The following is a 14272-nucleotide window of genomic DNA, read 5'->3' on the forward strand; positions in this document are numbered from 1 at the left end:
AGTTAACGGAGCAGGCCGAGGCAGCTGTGTTCAGAAGGTCCTGCTTGTAAGATTGGCCCTGGTCTGGCTTTCAGGAAAGTTCCAATCATTTTCTGATAAGAATGGTTCATCACACCTAAATGGTCTGTGCAAATAGTGTGGCTTATGCTGAACACATGCTTTCCTTCTGGAAAGGCAGAACTGTGATGATACATGCTAGGCAGAAGGTGCCGGTGTGCTCACCCCTCAGTGAAAGCCCTTGGCACTGAGTCTCTAATGAGCTTCCTTGGTAAATGACATGGCACACATGGGGTCACAGTCTGATGTTGGGGGAATTTAGCACATCCTGTGCGAGTTCCCTGGGACTCGGAAGCTTTCCCCTGCTTTCCTCCCAGACTTTGCCCCAGGCTCCTTTTCCTTTGCTGCTTTTGCTTCAGATCCTTTCCCTGTGATAAGTCATCTCTGTGTCACCACCTGCTGTGTGAGTCCCTCTAGGGAATCTCCAAACCCAGGGGCCACCTTGGGAACCCTTGCCACGGGGTCACTTCGAGGAAGTCCTTCATGACTTTTTCTCCTCTCTCATGGCAAGTGCCACTGCTTCAGCTGAGGCTGCTATGCTTTCTGGGCCTCTGCATGACTGTGATATACAGCCAACCTGAAGCTGTCTAACATGAGCAAAAAAGAAACCTTAAGGATTGTAAACCCATAAGGTTTTGAAGTTTCCATTACCACAGCAGAACCTAACCTTTGCTGACTGACAGGTAATCCCAGGGGTACATTTGCACCGTTCTTTCATGCTCCTAACAGCTTGCCTCACATTACTTATTAGCCATCCCCAGACCGTATGAAGTGTAGCAGCCAGATAATGCTTTTTCCCTGCCAGAGACTAGCGGGACCCTATCTTGTTCCTCAGCTCATGTGACATCAGGTAAATGAATCTCTGCTCAACTTGAAGCATGATTCCAGCAAGATGGGGAGGAATAGCCTATAAGTCGCTGCAATTTGGAGCACTCACAGTTATGGCTTTCTCTTTTAAGGATCACAGCACCTTAGTAGGGATAGATGTCTTTCCAGGCCACTGGTCCATCAGTTTAATCTGCCCTCGTGGATAAATGTTTCTTTAAGGTGACCTCATAGGACCACAAAACTAGAGATGGTTTATGCCACATAGCCTATATTTTTAAATCTTACTGAAACAAACATAACCTTCAAATCAGATGAAAATCAACTGATTAATTCTCTATTGCTGTACAACAAATTACTCTAAAATGTACTGGCTTAGAACAATGATAAGTATTTATTATCTCATGCAATTTTTAGTCAGGAATTCTGGAAAATCTTAGCTGAGTGGTTCTGGCTCAAGACTTCTTCTCAGTTTGCAGTCAAGATTTTGAGCAAGGCTGCAGCCATCTTTGGGTTTGACTGGGGCTGCAGGATTTACTTTTATGTTTGTTTATATTGTTGGCCAGTTAGTAACGTCTGTTGCAAAGAGACCTCAGTTCCTTACCACCTGTGTTTTGCAGAGGGGCTGCTTGAACAAACTCATGACATGACAGCTGGCTTCCTCCAGGATAAAGGATCCAAAAGAAAGCAAGGAGGAATCCACAATGCCTTTTAGGACTTTGTCCTGGAAGTCATACCCCATTACTTCCGCCACATTTTATTCATTAGAAGTGCATCACTAAGTCCAGCTCATGTTCAAGAGGAGAGAAATTAGGCTCCACCTTTTGAAAAGAGGATCATCATAGAACCTGCGAACATATTTTAAAAGCACAATACCCATGTAGGTAATTATTATTACTGTTCATCAATACGTTTAATTCTTCCCAATTCTGGACACAATGTAGACACTAGACTTCCTGCCCAGTCATGTTAGGTAGGGCTATGTGACTAGACCTGGCCAATGAGATATATGCGAACTAGATTGCCTCAATTTCTTATATTAAAACCTGTAATTCTAATGGGGAGAAGGGTAATTTCTAATAATTATGAATGATTCATAAGCCCTGGGGCTTTTTTAATTAACCTACATTAGTAACTCCTATAAAATGAATTCCATACATACAAGCCAAAGCTATAGTCCCTGGAATAGGACACACTGAAGCCTGTGGCCCAGGAAAGTCCTCAGGCCACCCAAAGTTCTGTTCCTTCAAAACAAGATAGTACCATTATCTTATCATTTCCAATCACTTACAAACAAAATGGTTTGCTCTCTACTGAGTGTTTCTACTAAGTCAAAGTAGCTGATAAAATCAAAAGTTGATTCAAAAGAGGTAAATTCAAGGTATTCAATTCCCTCTTTCCCACAAAACCAGTCCAATCACATTTGAATTTATTAGGAATGAAAAATGCATACAAATACTCATTATCCCCTAATTTCCCAAAGAAGGCTTTGGAGAGAGTGGAAAACATGTGAATTATACTTTGATTATAACTGTCACTTCCTGGACACAGCTGGATTACAAGAAGCTATGAAATTTCTCAAATTAAAAAAAAAAATCTAGCAGTTCTAGTTTTGCTGACAAGAGGAAGGTCCAACGTTCTCTCACAGGAAATAATCTTGTTATATTTCTAACGACGTTTGGGCTGGATGGGACTGAAGAGTATAGATAAGCATCCCAACTTTCAGATGCCTGTCCTGAATAAATCACCAAACTTTGAAGGAACTGCCTGAAAGCTAATATTTTCAGCTATGAGCTTGAGTCAGCCAATAATAACAGTAAAATGGAAAGCTGATCCATTTCCCAGTTTTCGTTCCCATTGTGGTACAATATCAAAAGCAACACTAACTTAAGCTACTTTGTGTCTGTACTGGGTGTGATTGTGTATATGTGAATGTGTGTAGGTATGTGTTTGAGTGTGCATACCTTTATCCAAGAAGACCTTCTCCATCCAAGGGCAGAGAATTGTTCTCTCTCAGTAGCAGAGGTTTGCAAGTTTCCAGAATATGGATTGTGCTTTAAATCTGGGCCAAATAAAGAAGAAATTACTAAATTATCCTTGTCATAAACTGTCTATTCTAACAAGCCCAAACCTCACCGCTATTTCTTTAAATCACTTTCTTCTATTTGTCTACCATGTATCTGTTATCAATATTTGCTGAATATCTACCCTGAGCAGATTCTAGATTCTGTACTAGGCATTTCACAGTCAAGCCTACAGGATTAGAGAGCAACATGTCATTTTGTTTTCCAAAGCAATTAAACTACAGGAAAATTCAGTCACAGTATTCTTAGTGAAAGATCTTATAATACTGGGCTGGTAAGTCTCCATCACTGTAGTCACTGTAAAGCCAGTAACTCAGCAAAATCAGAATGTTGACAACAAGAGGAGATCAAAATGATATGTTAACAGAAGATCATCACATTTTCAGGGAAAACCACATGTTATCCTGAAAAGAAAACCATTACAGGAAAAATGCATTTCATTGGCCTGGTTTCCTAAGGATAGTTAGGTTATAAAACCAGTTTGCCTTGTTTTAAATCCTTGTTCTCCACCCTCTGCCATGTTTCCTCCGGTTCTGTGATTGCCTTAGAATCTTTAGGAGAAGGGAGAAAAAGGAAATCTAAAACGTTTTTTGGAATATTGTTATAATGATGATGCACATCTTTTCACATCCTCTTCCCAGGAAATTTTAACAGAAACCCAAACCTTCACCCACCTCACAAGCACACTTTACATAGTTCTACGGTGAGAATATGAGTCCATATCATGGAACTCATATTTGAGTCTCAGTCCCTATGGTGCCACTGTATATGGATAATTGTCAGACTATCACCACACTCGTGACACAGTGAAAGACTGACAATTTATGTGTGTGCCTCTGTGGGTGTGCATGTGTGTTTTTGCATGTAGACAGAAAGAAAAAGAAATAGGAGAACAAGAGGCAAGGGGGTGTGGAATTTGCAATAAAAGCAGTAAAAATTCTTCATGAATTGGTGTGTATCAGTTAAAATTTATGGTAGAAATTGTGAACAGAAAAGAAAGAGCTGGAAATGGCTTTTTGTTAAATAAAATGAACTAGACTGAAAAGGAATTGGGAGTGCTTCATAGCGACAGAAATAGTTGTATTATTATCAATAAAATTATAAGTCTTTGCAAAACGGGCCAGGGAGATGATCTTCACACCTGGTTTGGAATTACACCACCACGCTGTGGAGTGCCCCCGTGTGGTCCCCCCACTGCGTGACGTGCTTTAGGATTCTTCCCAGAGTTGGCTGAAGCCTATAAACTGCTATTTTTTCTGACTTTAATATCAAAACACAAAAATAAAGAAAATTCTAAATCTGCAAGTTAAAAGGGCACACATATCCTGGCAGAAAAACTAAGCAGTGACCAACACTGTAACACAGTTTGGTAAAATTATTAACCTTCAAAGTTTGAGAATGCACTGCCATCCAAGCCGTCTGCCAAAGGCTGAACACAGATAGCTTGTCTTGAATTACTAACAAGAACTTTCATACTTTACATGACAGGGAAAATATGTATGTGTATGTTTACTTACATATATGGAAAAACATTTACAGGACATGCACTATATATGCTTTTAGTGGCATTGTAGCAGTGGTCTTTAGGGATAGGAATGTGATCTTGTGATTTTGTTTTTATTTTATTTTCTAGAATGTGTATGTATTACTACATAGTAATAAAATGTTATTAAAATAAGAATAAAATAGCAAAATCACAAAAAATAGATAAGAAGATAATAGTATAGCACATTCTAAAATAAAGGAGACAAGACGCAGAAATTTATATGAATAAAATGGTTTGGTTTTAAATGCAACAGACACTCATGTTATCTGCAGAGAAAAACAGAATTTAAAGATTAAAAAAACAAGAAACAACTAGAATTATATAAAAACAAGAAATGACTGAGGGTAAACATTGAATCATTTTGAAAATAGATATGATGTTAAATGAATTAGATACCGAATATTATATCAGTATTATGAAGTAAAATAAAAAGCTATAATTTAACTAACAAAATTTAGGAAGTGCACTCCTGAAGATAAGAAAAAGATTGAGAGTTGCCGCTCAACAGCTTCAATTTATGGATGATAAAGAAATAAGAACTTAGGGATATTTAAATATATAAATACATTGCCAGGAAAAGCAAAAAAAATGAAAATATGGAGGAGCAAGGAAGAGTTGATAATATCCCCAAATTACTATAGTAATTATAACTACTAATCTAAGCTTTGGGAATATACCTATAGCAATACTTGGTAGAAATTTATACTGTGTTACTTAAGAAGAAACACTGAAAATAAGTGGAGAAAGTGGAAAAGATGAATGCAAAATTTTTAAAAACCTAAGAAAAGTGTTTTAATATGAGTAAAAATTGTTTATATAAAGTAAATAAAGTAAGAGAAATAATGGACAAAGACAAGAGGGACTACTTGGAGGAGTGGAGAAAATAACATGACAATAAACTGCCAGAAAATCTGATAAAGAAAAAGGGGGAAAACATAAATTATAAAGTAGAAATAATAAATGAGAGGGTAATGATAAACAAAAATATTTCATAAAGCCCTTCATATAAACTTGAAATATCTGGATAAAATACATGTTTTAGAAAAAAGTATTATTAAAATTAATTCCAGAAAGCTATTGAGCAACTACATTTAAGAATCTGATCGGATTCTGACAACAGTCTGGTAAGAACTCACCCTCTAATGAAAAATTCTAGAATGTTTCAAAATAAAAATGTTGACTATATCTGTAGATGGAACAGATAATGTCAGTGTTATTTACATAGTTCTGGAATATAAAAACTGAAAGTTTCTAAGTACTTTTCCTTAAAGAGCATGATATCGACACCTAAACTTGACAAAGATATGACTGCAGACCAATCTTGTTTATAATGAATAACAGTGAAAATATTCTAAATAAAATTTAGCAAATAATCTCAGTAGGACATTTAAAGATCATTACACCATAAGCAAGTAAGTATAGCTTATTCAGAAATGAAAGCATATATAGAAACCAGTAATAGTAAACCAATGAATACAATTCACCATAATAGGTAGAATGAAACACCATGTTTTCTTTTCTGCAGATAACAACAACAGAAAAAAACACTAGAGGAGCTAAGATGGTGGTGTGAGTAGGACTACAGAAATCGGAAATCTCCTCCCAAAAACATATATATTTTTGAAAATACAACAATACAACTATTCCTAAAAGAGAGACCAGAAGATACAGGACAACAGCCAGGCTACATCCACACCTGCGAGAACCCAGCACCTCACGAAGGGGGTAAAATACAAGCCGCGGCCCAGCAGGACCTGAGCACTCCTCATCCCAGCTCCTGGCGGGAGGAGAGGAGTTGGAGTGGGGAGGGAAAGGGATCCCAGGACTGCTAAACACCCAGCCCTAGCCATCCGCACCAGGAGCGCAGATACACAGTGCGCAGTATGCTGGATATTAGGGAAACTGAACAGTAAAACTTGCAAGCAGGTCCCCGCAGCCAGCGTCCCTGGGATGAAACAAAAGCGAGTGCTTTTTGAAAGTCTTAAAGGGACAGGGACCCCACAACTGGATGGAAAAATCCTGGGACACTTAGCCCAGCAGCTGGGAATCCCAGGGAACTCAGGGTGCACTAATCCCCTGGCTGACAGAGCAGGTCTGAGGCCCCTCACGGCAATAAACAGCCTCCCACCCCTTCCCACTCCTGCGCACCCCACCATAGTGGAGCAGCAGCCTGAAGCCGGCCACACCCACAGCAACTGTGCGGAGCTTACTCCAAAGCACCCCTGGCAAAAATCAGAGACCCTGTCTGCAGGCAACTGCCCAACACAAGCCTCTAGGGGTCGCCATTCTCACAGGAGAGGAATGCAAGGAGCAAGCACGAAGGGATTTTGTTCTCCCAGCTGACACATGCACCATCTGCCCATCACCATGAAAAGGCAGAAGAATTTGATTCAGACCAGAATCACATAGACATCCTCCCCTAAGAGGGAACCTGGGGAGATAGACCTAACCAATCTTCCTGAAAAAGAATTCAAAATAAAGGTCATAACCATGCTGCTGGACTTGCAGAGAAATATGCAAAAGCTAAGGAGGGAGAATACAGAAATAAAGCAATCTCTGGAAGGACTTAAAAGCAGAATGGACAAGATGCAAGAGGTCATTGATGGAACAGAAACCAGAGAACAGGAACGCAGAGAAGCTGATGCAGAGAGAGTTAAAAGGATCTCCAAGAATGAAAGAATATTAAGAAAACTATGTGACCAATTGAAATGGAACGATATCTGCATTATAAGGGTACCAGAAGAAGAGAAAGAAAAAGGGATAGAAAGTGTCTTTGAAGAAATAATTGCTGAAAACTTCCCCAAACTGGGGGAGTAAATGGCCTCTCAGACCACGGAAGCACACACAAATCCCAACACAAGGGACCCAAGGAGGACAACACCAAGACACATAATAATTAAAATGGCAAAGATCAAAGACAAGGACAGAGTATTAAAGGCAGTCAGAGAGAGAAAAAAGGTCACCTACAAAGGAAAACCCATCAGGTTATCATCAGACTTCTCAACAGAAACCTTACAGGACAGAAGAGAATGGCATAATATATTTAATGCAATGAAACTGAAGGGCCTTGAGCCAAGGATAGTGTATGCAGCCCAATTATCATTTAAATATGAAATGGATTAAAGAATTCCCAGACAAGCAAAAGTTGAGGGAATTTGCCTCTCACAAACCACCTCCACAGGGTATTTTAGAGGGACTGCTCTAGATGGGAGCACTCCTAAGGCTTAACAGATGTCACCAGAGAAAAAAATCACAGCAAAGGAAGCAGAACAATCAAATACTAACTAAAGGCAAAAAATAAAATCAACTACCCACAAAAGCAGTCAGAGGAAACACAAAAGAGCACACACACACACACACACCAAAAAAAAAAAAACACCTAAAATACAAACAATAGACAAGGAGGAATAAGAAGGGAGAGAAATAAAGAATCATCAGATTTGTGTTTATAATAGCTCAATAAGCTAGTTAAGGTAGACAGTAGGATACTAAAGAAGCTAACCATGAATCTTTGGTAACCACGAACCTAAAATCTGCAATGGCAGTAAGTACATATCTTTCAATAATCACCCTAAATGTAAATGAACTGAATGCACCAATCAAAAGACACAGACTAATAGAATGGATAAAAAAGCAAGACCCATCTATATGCTGCTTACAAGAGACTCACCTCAAACCCAAAGACATGCACAGACTAAAAGTCAAGGGATGGAAAAAGATATTTCATGCAAAAAACAAGGAGAAAAAAAGCAGGTGTTGCAGTACTAGTATCAGACAAAATAGACTTCAAAACAAAGAAAGTAACAAGAGATAAAGAAAAACATTGTATAATGATAAAGGGTCAATCCAACAAGCAGATATAACCATTATAAATACATGTGCACCCACTACAGGAGCACCAGCATATGTGAAACAAATACTAACAGAATTAAAGGAGGAAATAGAATGCAATGCATTTATTTAAGGAGACTTCAACACACCACTCACTCCAAAGGATAGATGCACAAAACAGAAAATAAGTAAGGACACAGAGGCACTGAACAGCACACTAGAACAGATGGACCTAATAGACATCTATAGAACTCTACACCCAAAAGCAACAGGATACACATTCTTCTCAAGTGCACATGGAATATTCTCCAGAATAGACCACATACTAGGCTGCAAAAAGAGCCTCAGTAAATTCCAAAAGATTGAAATCCTACCAACCAACTTCTCAGACCACAAAGGTATAAAACTAGAAATAAATTCTACAAAGAAAACAAAAAGGCTCACAAACACATGGAGGCTTAACAACATGCTCCAAAATAACCAATGGATCAACCAACAAATTAAAATAGAGATCAAGGAATATATGGAAACAAATGACAACAACAACACAAAGCTCCAACTTCTGTGGGAGGCAGCGAAAGCAGTCTTAAGAGGAAAGTATATAGCAATCCAGGCACACTTGAAGAAGGAAGAACAATCCCAAATGAATAGTCTAACATCACAATTATCAGAACTGGAAAAATAAGAACAAATGAGGCCTAAAGTCAGCAGAAGGAGGGACATAATAAAGATCAGAGAAGTAATAAATAAAATTGAGAAGAATTAAACAATAGAAAAAATCAATGAAACCAAGAGCTGGTTCTTTCAGAAAATAAACAAAATAGATAAGCCTCTAGCCAAACTTATTAAGAGAAAAAGTTAATCAACACACATCAACAGAATCAGAAACAAGAACGGAAAAATCATGACAGACTACACAGAAATACAAAGAATTATTAAAGACTGCTATGAAAACCTATATGCTAACAAGCTGGAAAACCTAGAAGAAATGGACAAATTCCTACAAAAATACAACCTTCCAAGACTGACCAAGGAAGAAACACAAAAGTGAAACAAACCAATTACGAGCAAAGAAATTGAAGCAGTAATCAAAAAACTACCCAACAACAAAACCCCCAGGCCAGAAGGATTTACCATGGAGTTTTATCAGACATACAGAGAAGACATAATACCCATTCTCCTTAAAGTTTTCCAAAAAATAGAAGGAAATGGAATACTTCCAGATTCATTCTATGAAGTCAGCATCACCCTAAAACCAAAACCAGGCAAAGACCCCACAAAAAAAGAAAATTGCAGACCAATATCTGTGATGAACATAAATGCAAAAATACTCAACAAAATATTACAAAACATAATTCAAAAATACATCAAGAGGATCATACACCATGACCAAGTGGGATTCATATAAGGGATGCAAGGATGGTACAACATTAAAAAATCCATCAACATCATCCACCACATCAACAAAAACAAGGACAAAAATCACATGATCATCTCCATAGATGCTGAAAAAGCATTCAACAAAACTCAACATCCATTCATGATAAAAATTCTCAGCAAAATGGGTATAGAGGGCAAGTACCTCAACATAATAAAGGCCATATATGAAAAACCCACAGCTAACATCATACTGAACAGTGAGAAGCTGAAAGCATTTCCTCTGAGATCGGGAACAAGACAGGGATGCCCACTCTCCCCACTGTTCTTCATATAGTATTGGAGGTCCTAGCCATGAAAATTAGACAGAACAAAGAAATACAAGGAATCCAGATCGGTAAAGAAGAAGTCACCCTGTCACTATTTGCAGATGACATGATATTGTACATAAAAAACCCTAAATACTCCACTCTAAAACTACTAGAACTGATATCAGGATACAACAAAGTTGCAGGATACAAAATTAACACACAGAAATCTGAGGCTTTCCTATACACTAACAATGAACTAATAGAAAGAGGAACCAGGAACACAATTCCATTCACAATTACATCAAAAGAATAAAATGCCTAGGAATAAACCTAACCAAAGAGGTGAAAGACTTATACCCTGAAAACTACAAGACATTCTTAAGAGAAATTAAGGAGGACACTAACAAATGGAAACTTATCCCATGCTCCTGGCTAGGAAGAATTAATATCTTCAAAATGGCCATCCTGCCCAAAGCAATCTACAGATTTAATGTAATCTCTATCAAATTACCAACAGCATTCTTCAATGAACTGGAACAAATAGTTCTAAAATTCATATGGAACCACCAAAGACCTCGAATAGCCAAAGCAATCCCAAGAAGGAAGATTAAAGTGGGAGGGATCTCACTCCCCAACTTCAAGCTCTACTACAAAGTAATCAAGACAATTTGGTACTGGCACAAGAACAGAGCCACAGACCAGTGGAACAGAATAGAGTCTCCAAACATTAACCCAAACATATATGGTCAATTAATATACAATAAAGGAGCCATGCACATACAATGGGGAAATGACAGCCTTTTAAACAGCTGGTATTGGCAAAACTGCAGAGCTACATGTTAGAGAATGAAACTGGATCACTGTCTAACCCCATACACAAAAGTAAATTTGAAATGGATCAAAGACCTGAATGTAAGTCATGAAACCACAAAACTCTTAGAAAAAAAACATAGGCAAAAATGTCTTGGACATAAACATGAGGGACTTCTTCATGAACATATCTCCCTGGGCAAGGGAAACAAAAGCAAAAATGAACAAGTGGGACTATATCAAGCTGAAAAGCTTCTGGAAAGCAAAGAGCACCATCAATAGAACAAAAAGGCATCCTACAGTATGGGAGAATATATTCATAAATGACAGATACGATAAAGGGTTGACATCCAAAATATATAAAGAGTTCATGCACCTCAACAAACAAAAAGCGAACAATCCAATTAAAAAATGGGTAGAGCAGCTGCACAGACAGTTCTCTAAAGAAGAGATTCAGATGGCCAACAGACACATGAAAAGATGCCCCACATCGCTAGTCATCAGAGAAATGCAAATTAAAACCACAATGAGATATCACCTCACACCAGTAAGGATCGCCACCATCCAAAAGACAAACAACAACAAATTTTGGTGAGGTTGTGGAGAGAGGGGAACCCTCCTACACTGCTGGTGGGAATGTAAATTAGTTCAACCATTGTGGAAAGCAATGTGGAGGTTCCTCAAAAATCTCAAAATAGAAATACCATTTGACCCAGGAATCCCTCTTCTAGGAATTTACCCTAAGAATGCAGCAGCCCAATTGGAAAAAGACAGATGCACCCCTATGTTTATCACAGCACTATTGGCAAGAGCCAAGAAATGGAAGCAACCTAAGTGTCCATCAGTAGATGAATGGATAAAGAAGAGGTGATACACAATGGAATATTATTCAGTCATAAGAAGAAAACAAATCCTACCATTTGCAACAACATGGATGGAGCTAGAGGGTTTTATGCTCAGTGAAATAAGCCAGGTGGAGAAAGACAGGTACCAAATGATTTCACTCATATGTGGAGTACAAGAACAAAGAAAAACTGAAGGAACAAAACAACAGCAGAATCACAGAACCCAAGAAAGGACTAACAGTTACCAAAGGGAAAGAGACTGGGCAGGAGGGGTGGGAAGGGAGGGAAAGGGGGCCTTACGATTGGCATGTATAATGTGGGAAGGTGGGCATGGGGAGGGCTGTGCAACACAGAGAAGACAAATAGTGATTTTACAGCCTCTCACTATGCTGATGGACAGTGACTAATGGGGCATGTGGGGGAACTTGGTGAAGGGGGGAATCTAGTAAACATAATGTTCCTCATGTAATTGTAGATTAATGATACCAAATTAAAAAAATTTTTAATAAAAAATAAAAGAATAAAAAACACTAGTAAAATTCTAAACCTCTTGACCAAACCTGGAAGATACCCTTAAACAACTGGTATACAATTCATAACATACATTTACTAGAAGACTTCAGAAAATACTGTTAGTGGCTGAACACCAACAGCTCACCCATTAAAGTCAAGAACAAGGTAATAAAAACTTTTTTAGTGTTTTATTCAGTTGGTACTGAGAGTACCAATTAATTTAATTACCTAAAAGGAAAAAAAGAGTTTTAGAGGAAAGGAGTGACAAAATTAATTATCTACAGATGAGATGATTATATATCTGAAGAACCCTAAAGAATCAGAAGGGAAGGAGGCAGTAAAGGAGGGGAGGGAAGAAACCACAAAATATTTCAGTCAGCTGTTATAAAATTGGTATTATAAAAATCTAATTACTTTCCTAAACAAAAAATACAATCAATTCAAAAATAAGTAGAGGAAGATTGTATTTACCAACATCAACACTCAAGTACACACAAACTAGTAATAGACCAGAAATGGGGAGGGAACCTTGAAATTTTCTTAGACAAAAATAATAAAATTACATACCTTATTCTTGTTTAAGAATATTTAATAGTAAATATTTCCATTTCCTACAAATTAATTTAAATAGGTTATGTGGTATCATTAAGAATAGCATTTCTTGGTAAAGAGACAAAAAATTTTAAGTTTAATTGCTGGAGGATATTATGCTCAGAAAATAAGCCAGACACAAAAGAAAAATATTGCATGATCTCACTTATACATGGAATCTAAAAATGTTAATTCATGGAAACAGAGAGTAGCACAGTGGTTACCAGGGGCAGCAAGGAGGGGGAAATGGGTAGAAGCTGGTTGAAGGGTACAAAGTTGCAGATGCATGGGATGGATAAGTTCTAGAGAGCTAAAGTGCATGGTGACTGTAGTTAATAACACTGTGTTATATACTGGAAATATGCTGAGAGAGTAGGTCTCAGGTGCTGTCATCACACACACAAATAAATGGTTGCCATGTGAGGAGAAGGATATGTTAATTAGCTTGCATGTAGCAATCATTTCACTGTGTCTGTATATCAAAACATCATGTTGTATACCTTAAATATATACAATTTTTATTCAAAACATAAAATAGAATAACTTTTAAATATAAAGTTACATTCTAATAAATATATGTGGAAAAAGCCAGAAAATTCTGGAATGAAAAGTAAGGGGATAGTGGGGTGGAGTAGAGAAAGGCCTAGGTAGCCAGACCTAGTGGTTACGAGAAGCCCAGAAATATACACAAGTAGATGTGACACTTTAATACATGCAAAAACTGGGGAAAGGAGACAATTCAATGAAGTTTGATAAGACAACCAGTTAGCCATTTAAAATGAGTTAAGCTGAATTCTTCCTTGTACCAAAAGTAATACACCAAAATAAATTCCAACTGAATCAAATTTTGAAATAAAAATAATGAAACAATAACAGAAAGGACACATCCCAATTGATCAAAATATTGAAGTTGCACAACTTTTTAAATCAAGACTAGAAAATCCAGAAACCATAACAGAATACATTGGTAAATCAGTCCTTATGAAAATTTAAAACTTCTGTGGGGTTAAAACCAAATAGTATAAACAAAGACAAAAGTCAAAAAATAAATCACAGGATAATACTTGCCATATATTAAAGGTAAAGGGCTATTTTCCTTAAAATATAAAACTCTTCTAAGGGTCAATAAAAAAATACCCAAAGTCCTTTGGAAAAATAGAGATTAGTAGTCATTTCACTGAAAAATAAATACATGTGGCTTATAAGCAGATGGAAGGATGTCCAATCCCTCTTATAAGCAAATGCAAATTAAAGCAAAATAAAGATAGCATTTTTTAGCTGCCAGATTGGCAATAGTTTGGTAATATACAGTCTTGGCAAAGTTGTGAAGAAAAAGCCATTCTCACACTGGCAATGGATGTACACATTGTCATAATATCCTTGGAAGGCAATTTGACAGTATCTATAAAAATGAAAAACGTGCATTTCCTCTAACTCAGAAATTTGATCTTGAGGAATTTATCCTAGAGATAGACTTATGCA

At 37.4% G+C, this 14272-nt stretch overlaps 1 long non-coding RNA gene across 1 annotated transcript in view; it reads right to left on the minus strand.

Annotated features, from left to right (window-relative positions):
* Positions 1-1294: 1294 nt before the first annotated feature.
* Positions 1295-14272, minus strand: part of LOC108390044 (uncharacterized) — a 115367-nt gene continuing 102389 nt past the window's right edge. The window contains exons 14-15 of the long non-coding RNA XR_012120539.1: positions 2847-2944; positions 1295-1730 (exon numbers count right to left, since the gene is read on the minus strand). This is a non-coding gene — a long non-coding RNA (uncharacterized lncRNA). The remainder of the gene's footprint in view (positions 1731-2846; positions 2945-14272) is intronic.

This window comes from Manis javanica, chromosome 8 (assembly GCF_040802235.1).
Source record: "Manis javanica isolate MJ-LG chromosome 8, MJ_LKY, whole genome shotgun sequence".
NCBI classification, from domain to species: domain Eukaryota; kingdom Metazoa; phylum Chordata; class Mammalia; order Pholidota; family Manidae; genus Manis; species Manis javanica.